At 44.0% G+C, this 19550-nt stretch overlaps 1 protein-coding gene across 1 annotated transcript in view; it reads right to left on the bottom strand.

The window, feature by feature from the left end:
- The window catches only part of LYN (LYN proto-oncogene, Src family tyrosine kinase), a 94296-nt gene extending 89578 nt beyond the window's left edge, over positions 1-4718 (bottom strand). Inside the window, exon 1 of the mRNA XM_024221359.3 lies at positions 4543-4718. The gene's annotated coding sequence lies outside the window, so the exon portion shown is untranslated. The remainder of the gene's footprint in view (positions 1-4542) is intronic.
- Between the last annotated feature and the right edge of the window lie 14832 nt (positions 4719-19550).

Raw genomic sequence — 19550 nt, 5'->3', positions numbered from 1 at the left:
TTTTTGGCTTGGGGCGGCCAAAAAGCCAGAGCCGGCCCTGACCATGCACACTAATTCCTAGTATGTACTGCAGCATGGTTCAGCTCAATATTTCACAAAATGACTATATTGTAACTGGTATTCTTCAGAAGAACTAAAAAAATCCAATTGTTATTGTTACTGAGACGATAGGCTCAATCAAAAGAATGTATAAAGGAAAACTAGAACTTGAAGATGTAAGTGAGCAAAGTAGGTGTGAGTTTTTTAGTATATCACCCACAGCTTAGACAGGAAGAGCAGTGTTGACCTTACATTATGTGCACCAAAGGCCTCAGAGGCAGGAGGACACGTTGCTTAGACTGGGAGTTATCATTATACCTGGGACAGTGTATGATGGGGTACTCAATGCTGTACAAAGGAATACATTATAGTTACCCCAGGTGCTTGCAGTCTAAATAAGACAGACAATACAGTCCTAACGTATAGGATACATAGGTTGAAGGTCTTCATTTCAAATAATGCTGTTCTCCTCCTCCTCCCCAAACACTGAATTTGGCAGTACTCTCATAACAACATCTCTCCCCGCCAAGTGCTTCTGTCAAAATGTCATCTCTATTCATGAGGGTAGAGGCTATTTCCCACAGTAATGTATGTAGCATCCCGATCCCTATGAGTAGTTCTTTAGGCCTGGACATTAAATAGAGGTTCGTTATGAATATCAGACCAAGCAGCTCTCATATCTGTCATACAAACACCACACAAGACTGATTCTGCCTCTATATTTATGCTAGGATAGTAATCTTCAAGAAAGATGCTGAAGATTGTTGAGACTGACTCTATCTTTAGACATCAAATTTAACGGAAGCGTAGTTGAATGAGGCTAAAAAGATCACTGCATTTCCCATCCTTCTCTGAAGGACAATTTAACTAAAAATGTTCAATGCCATCATTGGAATGTTGTTAAAACATTTTTGAAATAGTTAATAGGTTACTACATCGTGTATGTGTACTGACAATTGCATCAGTGGGGTTGATCTAAAAAACTCGTATGTTGTTAAAAATAATTTACATAGTTCACTTGGCCATGACTTGCTTCTGATCTCATTTTGTCTGGAAGGTGTTTGCCAGCTATATCCATAAATACATAACTATGTTTTGGAGAAGGGTAGAAACTCTCGTGTGGGGAAAAAACTTGCAGTCACTGATGGTGTCAGGAGCATGATCAGCACAAAAAACAAAACAAAAAACCCCCACCCAACCCTCCTATTTCACAAAAGGGCAGCTGGTTACTCAAAAGCCTAAAGGGGCATTAGCCAATTTCATACAGAGTTGTTGTTTTGTTAAGGTTGTGCTTAAATACATTTATACTACTTGATTCCCTGGCCTCAAGTGGAAGTCCAGCCCATTCCACATGAATCCTGTGAGATCCTCAGGATTTGTGGGGCCAGACCCTCCATTCTCCTGACTGAAGAACACAGGAAAAAGCCCCATGAAGCAATTCTTGGGGAGCTTCCTTCCCACTCCATGTGGCTATTATCATCTAGAGGCACGATCTGGCCTGGGGTTATGGGTAGCTGAAAGTCCTCAGACAGAGGTGAAGAATAGATCTCTCTAGCATAATGTTTCAAACAAGTGCTCAGCACTTTTTCATGGATATATCTACACTATGAGTACAAGTTATCAGCAGGAATTCTACAAAACACACCCTATGGATTTTCTTCTTTTTCTTCTACTTTATAGCAATACCGTCTCACACGGAGTTGGGCCTCATTGATACCATCAAGGCTTGGCCTCATGTTGGGGGCAGCATAGCGCCATGCTACCTCAGGGGGGCTGCTGCAAGGAATCCTGTCTCACCCTTGCATTAGGTGGAGTTTACACCCCCTCCTCCTTCTCACCATCACCCTTTGTCTGCCCACCAGCTGCTCTGGCCCAGCTTCACAGGAGCAGCATCAACTCATATAGGGGAAAAAAAAAAAAAAAAAAAAAGAGGGAGGAGACCCTGAGTTTCCCTGAGCAAAGGGGCTACAATTATGTCTGGCCCTTACACAGGCCACATAAAGAGGGGAAAGGTGCTTGCTGCCTTCCATATACCCACCTCTAGGTGAGGTACTATCTGGCCCAAAGTGAGTACTTCTCATCCTAAAGATCAAAACACTTAATTACTCAAAATGAAGTATGAAACACACACCTCAAAAATGCAATGACTTCTGGGATTAGCTATTTAACGCCCCACAACCCTAGTGCAGCATTCCCATGTGAAAAGACATGAAGAGTACATTATCTAATAAATCTAAGGGTATCTTTAGGTAGGATGCTACTCCGCAAGTTGCACTTTAGCCAGAACACCAAGTACAATGCCTCTCGTCTTGTGCCATGTAATCTTTAATGGCCACAGGTGGCCAGGAGGACCTTAGTTTTGTGTCATTCAAGAGATGGGACCTCCAGCAGCCTCTAAGTCAATCTTGGAATAGGTCAACAGAATGTGAAACTATTGGCTCCAGAATCCATGAATTTTAATTGTCTCCTGTGATTCCATACACTCCTTTTAGAGCATTATCAGTCAGACTTTCATCCTGTTTCTACTTTTACTGAGAAAATTCTTTGGCTCTTCCAGTCCATAGTTGCAATGTTGTCACTACTTATTATAAAGATGTGAAGTCCCCACTTTATTAAACTTATAAAACCATCACATCTGTTCTGCATCCAGTACTAGAACAGGAAAGATTCACATTAAAGCAATTTGATTATCCCTTCTTGAAAACTAGGCTCCCCAACACAATTTAATCTTTATTTTGTTAAAATAGTTCTATATTGCATATTTTTTTTATAATCATTTGGCAAGTGTTCCACAATTTATCTACCACCAGATATTACATTACAACTATTTGCATCCAGCGTTCAGGCATTCCAAGGGTCGTGCAGGAATCATACTGTACGAGGGTAAAAAGTTCCCCCTCAATTTATGCTGTTTTAAAATGGTGGGATGGGATGGGATAGGGGATTTCAGGGAGTGTGGGAGAGAAGAGTGTTTGTTTAGTTTTTGGCAGAAAAAAATATCTAAAGTGCTCTTCCATTGTGAAAAATGAAAGCAAAAAATGGCAACTTCTACTGCAACTTTTTTGTTCCCTCTGTGTATTCAGAGTCGTCATATCTGCTTACTTTAATGACTAAAACTAGTTTTGACTATTGAGCTGAATTTTATTCTTGCTTGAGAAAAAACAGGAACTGTCTGATGTTCGACCGAGAAAGAACCAGCTTGACTTTCAGATTCTAGACAGAATTTGCAGGTCTGGCAGTTTAAAGTAAAAAGTGTTTTTTGTTTGTTTGTTTTAGAAACTGAGCAGACTTGGACTGGAAGCCAGTGAGAGACATTAAACATGGAACATCACAATACCATTCTCATTTTTTTCAAAAGCAGGAGCACACTTTAATATCTAGCTAAGAGGAAGCAGTTTTAATTTGAAGATGCTCCAGGAATTACTTTACTATACACTAGTAGATTTAAAATCCAGAGTTTAAACACAGAATATCCAGAGGCCATATTTTCTCTCTTAGTTAAACCAAGTCTATTGTCTTGGCTTGTGACAGTGACTAAGAAAATTCTTCTGGCATTCCAACTTTTTTGTTTGTTTTTAATTAGGAATAGTCAAGGTTGGCTGAAGACAATATAGCCTTGAAGATCAAAACAAACCATCAACTGTAATCCCTTTTTAAAGTCTTCTTCTCAAATAAATTGCTGTATTTCCTTAAAAGCTGAACCATACAGGAAAGCTTAGACTGCAACTACACCCCTTCCCCTGGGCTAAACGAAAAGCTAACCAGTCTGAAAAGAACTCTCACTTCCTTTTAACTAATGTACTATAAATTGTATCTGAGGTTCAAAGAACTGTTCCCTGAAGGGGTAGAAACACAAGCTGCCCATTAGTGTCACACTTCCTCTTTTGAACTGGCTATATCCTTAACACATGGTTCATTTAATATTTCTTGTTCACGTCAGTGAATTAGAGAGATCAGGTTCCATGACCTGACAAATCAATCATCACCCTTTAGCTAATTCAGTAATAATTCTAGAATGCCCTCAATCAGCCCCTTCTTTCTCCTGCCTGAAAATTCCAATGTAATTAAAGACAGTGTGTTATATGAGCGCTAACAACAATAAAAAATAACTAAAACCCAACCTCCTGTGATAAACTGTTTTATGCAACAAACAAACAAGTGTCTATTATGAACAAGCGTCTAGTCCCTCTGATCTGCAAGGTAAATCCAGGTGGGAAAAAACTGTTACCAAAGCAACAGGGACAGCTGCCAAAAAGGTTCCAAGACGTCTTTCCTCTCATCACCAGAGAGAAGCACTCGTTCCCTCTGACAAACTCTAGGAATGTCGGAAGCCCATGATTTGTATGAATTAAAGAGGAAGTCCCATTAATCCGTACCCTGCCAGCGCAGGGCTGTTCCCTACATTCCCCACTGGTCTGAAAGGATCACAGAAATTACCGCTGGACACAGTAGCCCGAACAAGCTATCCACTTCCAAATTAGGAGACAAAAGAAAGGCACTTACTTCCCTGAGTGTGAAACTTTGGAAGCAGCAAGTAAACTCCACGGTTACTTCAGCCACAGAGGGGGGGTAGGAGCCAGGGTGTAGTTCAGAGTTAAATTAGCTGATTATCCTCGGGAAGAGGAAAAGCTACACGCTTGATTTTTTTTGAAGACCACAGGATTTTGCAGCTGGGAGAGAGAAAGACTCCAGAGCAGCCAAGCCGCTAGTCTGCCTGAGGCCACCCCTGTGCGCTGCAGAAAAGGAACTTCGCTCGGTTTCAGTGGGTTGGCTGAGAGTTTTCAGTTTACTTCCTGGTATTAGGAGATTTGCATAAATATCAGTAAAGGGTATGGGGGGGGGGGGAGAGAAGGGAGGCTTTTTAATAAAAATAAAACGTATTGTTCAGTTTTTGATTAACAAATCAAAACAATGGGTGAGAGTTTCATAGGAGGGGCTGAAGCAGAGACACAAACAAGATCCCCAGAGAGATTTCCACCAGCAATAAACTACGGAGTAGATGAGAAGGGATTTCAGGAGGAGGAGGAAGATCATTATTGTTGGCTGGTTTCATTTTAACTAGAGCAACCCTCCCTTCCTCTGGCTAATGGGAGGAGGGTGTGCTCTGCTCTTAGAGACCCTCACAACCATCTATTTCCCTCACTCTTTCTACCTATTAAATGAGAGGTGGAGGCACACACCTGGGGGGAGGGGGCAGTAAGGGAAGTCCAGGCAGTTTCTCCTATTCCCTTTCTCACCTGGTGGATAATAAACTATTTTAGCTCCACTGGAGCACATAGGAGTCTGGGAGAGTTTAGAAGGAATGCAAGTTAAATATTTTGCTAAAGTGTAATGACTGTCCCTCCTGAGACAGGGAAACTTGTGAGGTATGCCTGAGCAGGGCAGCACTGTTAACACTATTAAACATTACTGTTGCAGTAATAGCGAGAGGCTAACCAGCAGAGCATCCCATTGTGCTAGGTGCTCTACACACATATAGTAAATGGCAGTCCTTGCTCCAACATCTTATGAATCTGAAGGGAAAAATGTCAGAGGTGGCTATGGTGGATAATAGGATAGAAACATTTCTGCTTTGATCATGATTCTGCTTGTTATGTCCAAGACTGGTCAGAGTCCTAATCTGCTTCCTTCATCAGCATGAGTAGAAACTCCTGCTCCCATAATACGCTCTTATTTATTAATAAGAAATAAAAAATATATTGAAAGATCTGAGAGGGATGTCACATGTCCCAATAAGGCAGAGGACTCTGATGATGAGCACTAGAAATCCACCATCAACCCTGCCAGACATTTAAACATGGCAATTTCTAAGATGTACAAGAAGCAGGCTTGGAAAGGAGCCCAAAGGTAAAATTACCAATTTTTAATTAGGATTCACTGAAGACTGCTCTGATGTGGAATCAGCCCCTAGAGACCATCAAGCCCCAAGCAGGGAGGTCTGGACAAGAAATCCAGAAGCTGCAACTCAAACTCTAAAAGTGGAGAAAGGCATAAGTCTACTTACTGAGTAACCGACTTCTGAGCATAAAAGATTAAATAATATTAAAAGTGATGAGAATTCAAAGTCAGAATTTCAGAAGCAGAGGACTAAATTGGGGTATTGACTACAGCAGGCCCAAATCTTGGGAGTAGCAGTATTAGGTGCAGGACACAAAGTGAAGCAAAGGTACCTTTATGCTTCTTTGCAGTTCTCCGATTTTGAAGCTAGCTAAGGGCCTGTTCAGCCCTCAACTCTAGGTAGAGTAGCCTCCAGGGGTACATCTATACTGCAATAGAAGACCTTCAGCACGGCAGTGGCTGGCCTGGGTCAGCTGACTCAGGCTCACCAGGCTGGGGCTGCAGGGCTATAGAATAGTAGTGTAGTTGTTTGGGTTCAGGTTGGAGGCTGAACACAGACCCCAAACAACTACACTATTTTTAGCTCCACAGCTTGAGCCCCTTGAGTCTGGGGCCTACCTGCTGGTGTACAGTTGGAGGAGCAAGTCCATGCCAATCTATGACACAGTCCTTAGCCACAGGTTGTGTGTATGTGCATGCGTATGTGTGTCAGGGTAGTGAACTGGAGGGAGGGGGTGTGACAGGGTGTACCAGTCCCTTTGAGGCCTCCTGCTGGAGGCCCCATGGTCCTACCACACTGTGCCCCAAGAAAGGTGGGTCTGTCAGGCCTGCCTAGAGAGGCCGCATAGAAACAGCCAGTCAGAGGCCAACAGGCTCAGATAAAAGGAGGTACAGGGGCTGAGCATGTCAGTCTCTGGCTGGGACCAGAAGAGCAAGGAAGGGTGCTTGAGAGAGACCTGGAAGACAGGTTCTGGTGGCACTTGCATTCAGTGAGGAGGAGGAGGATCTGAGAGACACAGCCCTGAGGTAAGGGTGAAGAGAAAATGTGGGAAAAGGCCCAGGGAATAGTAGCAGCAAACTGGAGGCAGTGGTACATGGTTGTTATTATAGGGTCCCTAGGTTGGGACCTGAAGTAGTGGGCAGGCCTGGGTTCCCTCACAGTCACTGGGTAAGTGGTCTAAGCCCCGAGAAGGGGACAAATCTCCTTTAGAAGCCCAAGCACAGGGCTGGATTTAAAGGGTCCAGAGATGAGGCTGAAGACCCTGGTGAGGGCCGACAGTTTGTGGGACTTTTGCTACTCTGGAATGGTTAATCCATTTTAGACTGTGTGACTTGGCCAGAGGGCTGAAGTACTGAAGATCCACCTAAAGAGGTCAACAACCTATGGGAGGCGCCCGGGGCAGGACAGCTTGCAGCATCACACTTAGCCAACAGAAAGCACCAACGAGAGGGGATGTATCCGGACCACACTGAGCTCCAGCTATTTTCTGTTGCTTGGTCCCTGGAAGGCAATTGCAGTCTGAGCATAAAGTTCAAGCAGGTCCAAATCAGTCCCCTAATGATGCTGAAATACAGGTGTCTTAAAGCCACCTTTGCCTCCTCTCCTCCATACCTTCACTTAGCACAAGAATGCAGAAACTCAAAATTTGGCGCTAATGTTTATCCCTGACATCTATACTGCCACTCAGGGTATGTCTACACTGCAGCAGCACAGCTAGGGCCCTCTAGGCGGCATCTATGCTACCATGGCATCAACGGAAGGGCAGTTGTAGAATCCCTGTCATTTTAACGAATAGGTTAGACAAACACCTATCGGGAATGATATTTTGTCCTGCCTCTGTGCAGGGGGCTCGACTAGATGACCTGTTGCGGACCCTTCCAGCCCCTACGTTTCCATAGTTCTATCAACAAGAAACATCTTTTCAAGAAGATTTGACTAACATGAAAAGTGGTTGGATTTGGGATATATATTCTGTGTTTTGTAAGAAAAGTAAACAGACGTGTGGTTCTCCTTAGCAGAAAAATCTTCCCAGTTCAAGTAATAGATAAAGAAGGTAGATGCATATCTATCTCAGGAACTATAGCTAGGCAAGAAACTGCCTATACAAACATATTCACCACATGAAAACACTAATAATTTTTTTGTTCAGGCCAGCTCTGCATCTCAGGGGCATTTTATTGGTGACGGTGCACTTTAATTGGGTCTCCCATCTGATGCTAGTCAAAAAGTCTAAATAATAAAACAACTTGTGTAGGTCAGAAAACATGAAAAGAGATACCCCAAATCTATCACTGAAATGCTGGAGAGAAAGACTGTCATATTTGAGTATAAGGCTACGTCTACCCTACCCGCCTGAATCGGCGGGTAGAAATCGATCTCTCGGGGATCGAATTATTGCGTCTCGTCGGGACGAGACAATCGATCCCTGAATCGACGCTTGTACTCCACCAGCGGAGGTAGGAGTAAGCGCTGTCGACGGGGGAGCCGCGGAGGTCGATTTGCCGCTGTCCTCACAGCGGGGTAAGTCGGCTCCAATACGTCGAATTCAGCTACGCTATTCGCGTAGCTGAATTTGCGTATCTTAAATCAACCCCCACCCCCCCCATAGTGAGGACGTAGCCTCAGAGTGGTAGCCGTGTTAGTCTGGATCTGTAAAAAGCGATAAAGAGTCCTGTGGCACCTTATAGACTAACAGACATATTGGAGCATAAGCTTTCGTGGGTGAATACCCACTTCGTCAGACACATGTAGTGGAAATTTCCAGAGGCAGGTATAAATATGCAGGCAAGAATCAGTCTAGAGATAACAAGGTTAGTTCAATCAGGGAGGATGAGGCCCTCTTCTAGAAGTTGAAGTGTGAACACCAAGGGAGGAGAAACTGCTTTTGTAGTTGGCTAGCCATTCACAGTCTTTGTTTAATCCTGAGCGGATGGTGTCAAATTTGCAAATGAACTGAAGTTCAGCAGTTTCTCTTTGAACTCTGGTCCTGAAGTTTTTTTGCTGCAGGATGGCTACCTTTAAATCTGCTATTGTGTGTCCAGGGAGGTTGAAGTGTTCTCCTACAGGTTTTTGTATATTGCCATTCCTAATATCTGACTTGTGTCCATTTATCCTTTTATGTAGGGATTGTCCAGTTTGGCCGATGTACATAGCAGAGGGGCCTTGCTGGCACATGATGGCGTATATGACATTGGTGGATGTGCAAGTGAATGAACCGGTGATGATGTGGCTGATCTGGTTAGGTCCTGTGATCGTGTCGCTGGTGTAAATATGTAGGCAGAGTTGGCATCAAGGTTTGTTGCATGGATTGGTTCCTGAGTTAGAGTTACTATGGTGCGGTGTGTGGTTGCTGGTGAGAATATGCTTAAGGTTGGCGGGTTGTCTGTGGGCGAGGACTGGCCTGCCTCCCAAGGCCTATGAAAGTGAGGGATCGTTGTCCAGGATGGGTTGTAGATCACTGATGATGCATTGGAGAGGTTTTAGCTGAGGACTGTAGGTGATGGCCAGTAGAGTTCTGTTGGTTTCTTTCTTGGGCTTGTCTTGCAGCAGGAGACTTCTGGGTACACGTCTGGCTCTGTTGATTTGTTTCCTTATTTCCTCGTGCGGGTATCGTAGTTTTGAGAATGCTTGAAGATCTTGTAGGTGTTGGTCTCTGTCTGAGGGGTTGGAGCAAATGCAGTTGTACCTCAGCGCTTGGCTGTAGATGATGGATTGTGTGGTGTGTCCAGGATGGAAGCTGGAGACATGAAGGTAGGCATAGCGGTCGGTGGGTTTTCGGTATAGGGTGTTGGTAACTTGACCGTCACTTATTTGTACCGTGGTGTCTAGGAAGTGAACCTCCCGTGTAGATTGGTCCAGGCTGAGGTTGATGGTGGGGTGGAAGATGTTGAAATCGTGGTGGAATTCTTCCAGAGTCTCCTTCCCATGGGTCCAGATGATGATGTCCTCAATGTAGCGTAGGTAGAGAAGGGGTGTGAGTGGACGAGAGCTGAGAAAGCGTTGTTCCAGGTCAGCCATAAAAATGTTGACATATTGTGGGGCCATGCGGGTGCCCATAGAAGTACCACTGGTCTGGAGGTATATATTGTCACCAAATTTGAAATAATTGTGCGTGATGATAAAGTCACAGAGCTCAGCAACCAGTTGTGCTGTGGCATCATCAGGGATACTGTTCCTGACAGCTTGTATTCCATCTGTGTGTGGGATGTTTGTGTAGAGAGCCTCCACATCCATGGTGGCTAGGATGGTATTTTCTGGAAGTTCACCAATGCATTGTAGTTTTCTCAGGAAATCAGTGGTGTCACGGAGATAGCTGGGAGTGCTGGTTGCATAGGGTCTGAGTAGAGAGTCCACATATCTGGATAGTCCTTCAGTGAGCATGCCAATTCCAGAGATGATGGGGCGTCCAGGATTTCCAGGTTTGTGGATCTTGGGTAGTAGATAGAATAACCCCGGTCGGGGTTCTAAAGGTATGTTGATTTGTTCCTGTGTTAGTGTAGGGAGTGTCCTGAGTAGATGCAGTTCATTTGCAAATTTGACACCATCAGTTCAGGATTAAACAAAGACTGTGAATGGCTAGCCAACTACAAAAGCAGTTTCTCCTTCCTTGGTGTTCACACCTCAACTTCTAGAAGAGGGCCTCATCCTCCCTGATTGAAGTAACCTCGTTATCCTGATTCTTGCCTGCATATTTATACCTGCCTCTGGAAATTTCCACTACATGCGTCTGACGAAGTGGGTATTCACCCACAAAAGCTTATGCTCCAATACGTCTGTTAGTCTATAAGGTGCCACAGGACTCTTTGTCGCTTTGTCATATTTGAGGAGTCAGTGTTTGTTTTCCAGAATAGATTTTATGTTTTGATGGCCTGGATGTCACTGGTAAGACTCCCATAGACTTTGGATTAAGCCCCCAGACTGTAAACATTTATATAAGGTGTGAAAAAAGGGGATAGTGATATTATTATTGTCCACATTATGTCGCTTTATGGGCTAATGTACACGCTGCAGGGAAGAAAAAGAAGGAACGTACTGGACAATACAGAACCTGAATACAGGCACACACAAAAAAAAAAAAAAAATTTGAAAAGATCTATCTAAGGTTTTATATCGCCCCTCTATCACCAGAACATCTGAGGGCCTTCTGTGGGTGTCCTTGAATATGGAAAACTGAATAACACATAGGATAATAGTGATAGTACCATATGTGGAATAGGCAAAGCAATAATTTGAGGGAGATCACTTAGACTGGCTAGTCCTTTAATTTAAAAAGGAGGGAAAATCATTGTATTGAACAAAAGTGCAAAGTTTGAAAGGTCTTCATAAGAGTACAGGCAGTCAGAAGCAATGCAGAGCACTTGGAAATGTAAGGATGACAGTTAAAACATGCTATTAAATGAAAGACAGAGTGGAAAATAAAATTGGCTTAAAGAACCTCTCATAAAGAGGTCAGCAAATCTGATGAAGTACTTGCATATCTCAATTTGTGGATTGGGCTTCAATAAAAGGGTACATTAAAATGTATGGGTTTGGAGAGCGGGAGACTCAGCTAGGGGTTTGAAATCTGAGTCCAACAGTGCCAACAAGTGGAAATGTTTTTTCCTGTAGAAATTCCACCATTTGCATTATTTCTCCTAGTTTTATTTTTAATTGAAGAATTATCAAGTAGTTTAGGTCCAGATTGTTAGCCTGTTTTATAATCAATCAGTTTTCATAGTCTGATAGAAAATGTCTTCTGGATTTCAATTTAAAAAAAAAATCCAGTCTTTCCCCAAGATTTCTTTTTCTTCCCCCTCTTTTAATACGAAAGATAGGCAAGAGCAATGTATTTTGGCATTTTTTTCCCTTCCATGGCAAACATTTTGGGGTGGCTATCTTAGAGGAGGCCATCGAGCTAACAAAAAGCACAAGACCATTTACAAATACTATTCCTAAATGTGCTGTTGATATGACAGAGGAGATATTTGACAAGCAAGAAAACAGAAAAGAGAAAAATAATCTAGTAAAGAAATGTTATTTTCAAGCTTGAACACTATGGGGATAACACACACACACACACACACACACACACACACACACACACACATTCTGCAGTGACTATGAGACAGATTTTTTTTCTGGGTAAAAATCGGTAGTGGTGGGGAGTGAATCTATTTAGCTGTTTTTAAAAGGTTAGGAGTACAAACAGTTAGTTTTCCAGCTGTTAATTTGTACTCCCATTACTCTAAAATGGCTTTGATTATTTTTAATGGAAATTTGCAGCCTACTAGTTCATATTCTGGACCAATGCTCTAAGAAGTTAAAATGACTCCATGTTTAAATACTTCAGGGAGGAAAAAAAATCTATATATTGACTCAATCTCTTTTTGAACATCAGACAGACTAAAATTATATACACTCTACATGGTTAAAGCAGGAAAAGTTGGCATCTTTCCCACAGACAATGGTGGGACTAATCCACAGCCTTTTAGATCTCATTGTGTCGAAATGTTCCTAATGCACATCATTATTTCACCTTGTTAATTCTAGTTACCTTTGTACCACTCCTCCCTAATAGAAAAATGCTTACCGGGACCGTCCCTAGTTCTGAGGTTTGAGAAACAGCTAGCTTCTTGGTTAGATTGTGATTTTGTGGGTATGTTTAATATTGGATTCAACTTCCCCCATCTTTTTTGTTGGCCAGGAATTCTTCATTGTTTATTTCTTCCCGCTCCAAAGTGAGTGGATAGCCTGTTAGTTATCTGAAGCAATCCCTCCAGCACCAGCAGCCAGCTTTAAAAGCTCTTGCCATGAGCTAGGCTTTGGTGGCATGGCACTAGTGAAATAGACCTAAAGAAAGAGGAAGCTGCCTGCACACGTCCTACAGTACATACAACTTGCCTTTTTCTAGGCATGTCAGATTAACTGAAGAGTCTTTGGTAGAACAGGGATACCATAAAAAAACATTGATGCCACACCTGGGATCCATTAGAAACTAAGGAGTGGATCCATGTGTTTCTTGGTTCACATGAATATAATTCTAAGAAACAGAGGAAACTAGCTGTATCCAAGGGGTATTCATATGTCACTCATGATGTGCATAAGAAGATGTAAGCAGGGTCTGAGTGAATTTTCCCTGACATCTATGAGCTAGGGTGGTGGTGGTGGTGTGTGAAAGGACTTCAGGAACAGACCATATTTGCATAAACACTCCTAAATAGCTTAGGTATGCAGGAGAGAGAGCTGCTTTGCCAAAGTGATCAATTTTGGCTGATATTGGGTTACAAGTAACTTTAGTGTTGAGTGCAGGGGTAATGAAATGTTATCCTTACTTTTATGAGTAAAGGACAGCAGAACTGTACTTAGCCTGTCCTGACTGAGGGATTCCCTCTAAAGAGAACCTCACTCGCTAAGCAAGGGCCGTAGGGATGCCAAATCCCAGAGAGAGAGTGGGTACAGCTGTTCCTCCTAGTGGTATGGGCTCTGTCTAAGGAGTCTTAAGGTACGTCTACACTACCCATCTACTAGTGTAGACAGGATAAAATCGATTCCCCGATCGCTCTGCCATCGACTCCGGAACTCCACCGCGGCGAGAGGCGGAAGCAGAGTCGACGGGGGAGCAGCAGTGGTCGACTCACTGCCGTCCTCACGGCCAGGTAAATCGACCTAAGATATGCCGACTTCAGCTACGCTATTCTCCCCCCCCCCCCCCCCCAGTGTAGACCTAACCCTAGACACCATTTGACTCTCCCCTTTCCACTGTTTAAAGACAGAGCTCGTGAGACTCAATTGAGAGTCCTTGTTTTATTCAGTGATCAGTAGAGTTGAAGTCACTGGCAACCAAGTGACAGTGAGTCTTAGACCTGCTGTGGGACAGTGTTGCAATGAAACACCCTGCACTAGCAGTGAGGTTCCCCATTACCCTCTGAAATCACCGAGAGCTGGGTTAAGTAGTGGCACCTCACAACATGATGTTGCAGCAGCGAGAGAGCAGAAGCAGAGTGTGGTGGTAGAGTGAACGGCACAGCAGCGGAGGCATCGCTCAACACTCTACGGTGGGAGGTCAAGTGACTGTACCTCTGAACTCTGTGTCTTCACTGACCAAGGACAGCAACTGTGAGTGGGGTTCAGTGGAGGGAGAGAGGAGTAATATGTTAAAGGAACATCTGTTGTTGGAGTTTCACATCGCAAAGTGAGAAACTGAGGCAAAGGACACTGCCCAATGTACTCTGAGGTGGGGGATTTCACATGATCATGTGCTTTCAAATCGTGTTTGTGGTGTTTTCCCAAGTTAATGCTGGGTTCCTTTTTATTAAAGAAGTTCTCTTTACTATACACAGGCTCAGTGCTTGCAACTGGGGGAGTCTTGCCTCTTAGAGGTAGGGGTGTGTGTGTAATTTCCCCAGAATACTAGGTGGGGGCTCAAGCAGGTTCTGTTTGTATTGTAAAGATGAACCCCTAGATATTGAACCTTGCCCTTGTTGCTCCACCTGGCAGAAGGGTTACAAAGATAAAAAGAACTCCTTCTTTTCCAGCTTGAGGCCTTTGTCGAAGATGTGTGACTTATTCGTACTCCAAGAGGTACTTGAGCAACTAAATTAATGTCTGCTATACATAGGTTTCTAACTGGCAAATATGCTGACTCGCTCTCTCTGTGGACTATATTTTAAAGTTAGATTCAATTCATTCCAGCTTTCCACAAAGAGGTCACACATTACACACTACTGGGATGAAATTATTGGCATAACCCACTAGCAGATTTCCTGCCCTCCTTTTGGTAAATCCATTTATTCATTATAAAAAGAGAAACTCAAAGGATCAAATATTCAAAAGTGTAACCGGGGTGTCCACAAACGCACTGTGCAAAACCCCACATATGCCAAGGGCAGATATAAAATTGTGGGGAGCACTGATATTGCTGTACGTGCAGCTGTGGGGTTTCATGGCCAGACATGCATTTTTTTGAGCATAAAATGTTTGAGCCCCTCTTTGAAAACTTGTCATATGCATTATGTACATTTCAAATAAACTAAAACCTCTTGGCTAATCTAGTTTGCCTAAGTTTTTCCAATTCTACTGCTTCTGCTAAAAGTGAACAGATAATATTACTGTGAGCCAGATTCTCTGCTGAACACAGAGGTGGCATCAAGGAGCCATTCTTTGGCCTGGGAACTGCTCTAACTTGTACCAGCAGGGAAAGGACCCTAAAGGACTATATTCCAACTTACTATAGTCAGGGCACAGCTCCGACCACTACTCCTCCCTACCTCTTGACTTCCCATCAAAGCCATTTGGCAGAGGGCTTCAGGGAGGTTGGCATAGGAGCTGGCTAGCATGACTACACCCACGAGAGACTCCCCTAACATGGATGATATCCCCAGCAAAGGAGCTAGGGCTAGATTCCATCCTTTTTGGGTCTCAGGAGGAACTTGAATGGGGTAGACCAGGCCAGAGAATCTAGCCCCACCTAGATTTTCATAGTTCTTGGTTTCATAAATACTGTAGTCAGATGGTTAGCCTTCCCTTCAACTGTGGATTTAGGCTGGAAAGAACATTTTAAAAGTTATGAATATTTTCACTCTTCTCAAGGATTTCTAAATGCTTTCTATTAAATGTACATTGATTTGGATGTAGACTATAGGACTGATCAACAGCTGACATTTTCTCCAGTTTATTATAACAAACACACTGATTAGTCAGAAAAATAACAGGTGTCTGTGTCTCATAATCTGCAGCCTACTGTTCAGGGTAAATATCTGCTTGGCTGAGTTATAAAGTAACAGAGGAAAACTGTCAAAGAATCCCAGAAATTCTGTTACGGGTTAGACTGGTGGATTGTTACACACTTTCTTTTTTTTTTTTTTTTGGTTTAAAGTCCAAGGCCTTTGAAAATGATGTGCAGACTGCTCAGACAGTCAAAGATGATGTCCTGTAGCTCAGTGATGTTCCTTAAAGCCTCGCTATGCTTTCCCACTGTCTTTGCATAAATGCAAAATGCTGTCAAGGATAGACGTAACCAGACCTCTGAAGTAGTTGCATGCCTTGAAGTGTCAAATCAGTATCTGTCAAGCATGCTGAGGGGGTTACTGAGCAACAAGCAGTGGATCTGTCAAGCTCACGATCAGAGGAATAGTTCACAACTCTCCCACTGCAGTAGAAGACATTTATTACTAGTAGTGACAGCTACTGTTAAACAGCACTGACAACCAAGGAACTGCCAAGTGACAGTTGTTGCACTAAGTGGTACTGCCGCCTTCTGCACCTCACATGTGGCTCAGAATTCTTTAAAGTTTGCTAGTAAATAGATAAGTGGCCACACAACAAGCTCACGACCATGTCTGCTGCAAGACAGAAGGCTCAGGAATCAGATCCTGGGTGTTCCTCCATGCCACCGCCACATCTGTTTGTGTTACCTAATTTAACTATCTTTGTGAGAGAGGAAAAAAGGCTGAATGAAAACATCTGTATCAGATGATCTTATGACTAGACTGTATAACCTCACATGTCACACACCCTGTTAGATTAGCCATTTTCAAAAAGATCCAGGTTGACCCTATCCCTATGACTCAGCAGGACCATACTTAGTGGGCCAAATTCTTCACTGGTTTAACTCATACATTATAGCAGAGTTTCAACAGGGATGAAGCTGGACTACTGTGGCTCCTTTATTTTGTTCTTTTCCCCTCCACTTTCTTCTTCTGCACATGCCAACCTTGCTTGCTCAGGTTTCAGGGTCTGTTTTCCTTCAAATTAACTTTTCTTTCCCCTCATCCCATCCTCCTCAACCTTTTACCTCTCTGTGACAATCGATTCCTTCCCCCTGGTCCACTTCGTCCTCATGCCATTTTTCTCCTGGGTGGTCTTTGTGCCACATAATCTACTTTGGCCCTCCCCCAGGCCACTTCCTAAATAAGTTTTCCTTTCTCCCTTTCCATGTTCAACCTTCATTCATCCCTTTTGCCCCCACTTGCCATCAATCAGCAGCAGATATGCTCCGCTTAGCCCCAAGCTAGAACCAAAGTGGGTCCCATACAAGGCTTCTGATCAGGGTGTCACTAATGCACCATGTGCTGCAATTGCTCATTGGTTCCTTCTAATACCCACTAGTCACCCACTTTACAGTAGGAGCAGAAGTTACATTGACTCCTAGCTGACCTGCAGGTTGGACAGGTGGAGAAATCTATCACGCAGCAACAGCACCCCATATGGTAAGAGCCACAAACAGGATGTTTGGTGTGAAGTCAAGCCTCTAATCAGGCCCTGCTACTGTGGTCAGCCTGTGCATAGCACATGTCCCACCATGTGCAAACTCCACCCACCTCTTTAGGGTCTGAAAAACATTTTTGGAAACATGATCTTGATTTCCAAAGTTGCGCTTTAGTAAATGATTAAATTCATTGTTCTAATAAGGAAATGTTAGTTATGTTTTCATACAAGTGTACAATTAAGGTACAGTATACGAAAAGGGACACCATTAATTACAGGGGTTTAAACTTTTGCTGTGGTCAGTTCCTGCCAGAGCAAAATATCTGTGTTGCACTTAAAGACTGAACACCAAGCAACTATACCCTTGCTTTAGTCAACAAAGCATGCGTCCTTGAATGGGAATTACTAATTGTAGTTTTGGCAAGAGTCCAGTATTGACTAATTCTAGTGATCACACAGCTATGGTAATTTAGAATTATATCCTGTAAGGCATGCAAACAAGGTTAGCACTATTTGTTTAAATAAAGGTCAAGATGTACCTAATGAGAGTGTTTGCTATATTTGAATTCTTGGGTGATTTTTTTTTTTTCCAAAGTTTTTGTGACTTTCGCACTTCTGAATGAGAAAGTATGGGTAAGTAGTTAGTGGACAAGCCTAGGATTTTAGAGACCTGCGTTCAAGTCCCTGCTCTACCCCAGACTTCCTTTATGAGGTTGGGCAAATCACTGAGCCTGCCTGTGCCGTAGTTCCCCATCTGTGAAATGGGGATAATAACACTTCTCTACCTCACACAGGTGTGTGAGGATAATTACATTAAAGATTCTGAAGGGCTTTGAGAGCTGCTGATAGAAGTGCTATATGGGAGCTAGGTATTTTATTATTAATGATGTTGACCTGTTTGAATCTTAGGAGGCGGTGGAGGGAGGGCCCACAGAAATTAGGATGGGGTCCAGAGTCTAGCAAGGGAGAGAATAAAGAGAGCTCAGAGGAAGAGAAGAGCTGGGCTGGGCTGGGCTGAGAGCTTCAGGGAGGAAATGCCCCTGAAGGAGAGAGTGGTGAGTTCCCTGGTTGAGCAGTGGAGCCAGATCGGAATGGTGAAGGCAGTCAGGAGGTCACCCACAAACTTCCCCATGCCAGAGAGCCCTGGCCAGAAAGTGCTGAAAGCTGAGACCAGCAGAAGGAAATGCCTGCTGGCTGGGGGCCAGAGAGGGCTGAAGGCTGGGCAAATGATGGAGGGCTGATCCTGCTGATGTCTCCAGGCAGGGACTGGAATCCTAAAAACAGTGAAGGAAACAGGGCAGAGCAAGATAGAGGGACTAGAGTGAGGCTGGACACTGGGAAGGTTGTACTGAGTTTATTTGAAGAATGAAGAGGGAAACTGAGGCAAGGAGCCACTTTCAGGGCTGCCCTGGAGCCACAAGGGAGTGCCTAGGAGGAGGCCATGTGTTTACAGGGGACAACAAATAAAACACACAGGAATGGGAATGCAGGTCGTAAATTCAAAATGAGGTTATTGGATGGAGATACCAAGCAGAGAACCCCAAACAGAACTCACTGCTCCATGAAGGAGTCCAATCAGTCAGTGGACGCTGGCCAGAGGAACTTTGCCTGGATACACAAGAGTTGCAGAGCTTCCTCCTCCTAAATTGATAGTGATATGTCCATCTTGGCGGCCCGTGCCAGGAGGAGGTCTCATGACTTTGTGGTACATAGATGAAGGGTGCTTCAATGAAGACATGGGGAAAAGAGCACCTAGAACCTCAGCAGGAGGTTCTAGAGGAGCTGCAACATAGTGCACTGATGACAAGCATATGCCAGGGTCTCCATCAGTCTAAGAAAAGGAGAGGTTTTGGGGACATCTGAACCACGCCAGCCACATGCCCATGTTCCTCACTGCATGCAGGCGCTGCTAACTAATATCCCTAGCTCGCTGAGGTACCGGGGTGGAATAGAGGATGGCGCACCAGGGTTCCTCACCCTCGCAGGTGGTAGAACATCCCACCACTTGATATCCGGGCGGGACATGAAGACAAGGAAATGCACTGCCTGGGGTGTGAGCACCTAGAGATGGTATCTAGGTATGGTGCAGACTATCATTAAGCTGGCTGGGATGGTCAGGAGGGATCATGGCACAGGACTGGCAGGAAGCACCTTCTTGCAGGACTCGCTTGTGAAAAGCAGGAGAGGTAGGGCAGTTTTCACCTCTGGAGCACACGATGTGGTACATGGGGTGAGTGGACAACCCCATGCACTGGGCAAGCACCATAGGGTCCACCTAGTCCTGCCTGCCAGAGACCTGGAGGTCTCTCATTAAAGTAACATCAGCAAGGACCAACTTCTGGTGCACTAAGACAACCTCCACCACCTGTGCAGGAAGTTGGGTCTTCCTCCCAGTAGCCATCATACACTTGGTTGTTGAAATAAACTTTCAGGGCCTGGAATAAAGATAGACAGCTCAGAGGTTTGGTGGAGGAGCCCTGTGAATGCA

Source organism: Terrapene carolina, unplaced genomic scaffold (genome assembly GCF_002925995.2).
Source record: "Terrapene carolina triunguis isolate 2854851 unplaced genomic scaffold, T_m_triunguis-2.0 Scaffold58, whole genome shotgun sequence".
Taxonomy (NCBI): Eukaryota; Metazoa; Chordata; order Testudines; family Emydidae; genus Terrapene; species Terrapene triunguis.
Note: the sequence above shows the minus strand (reverse complement) of the source record. Positions and strands in the feature narration are given on the sequence as shown.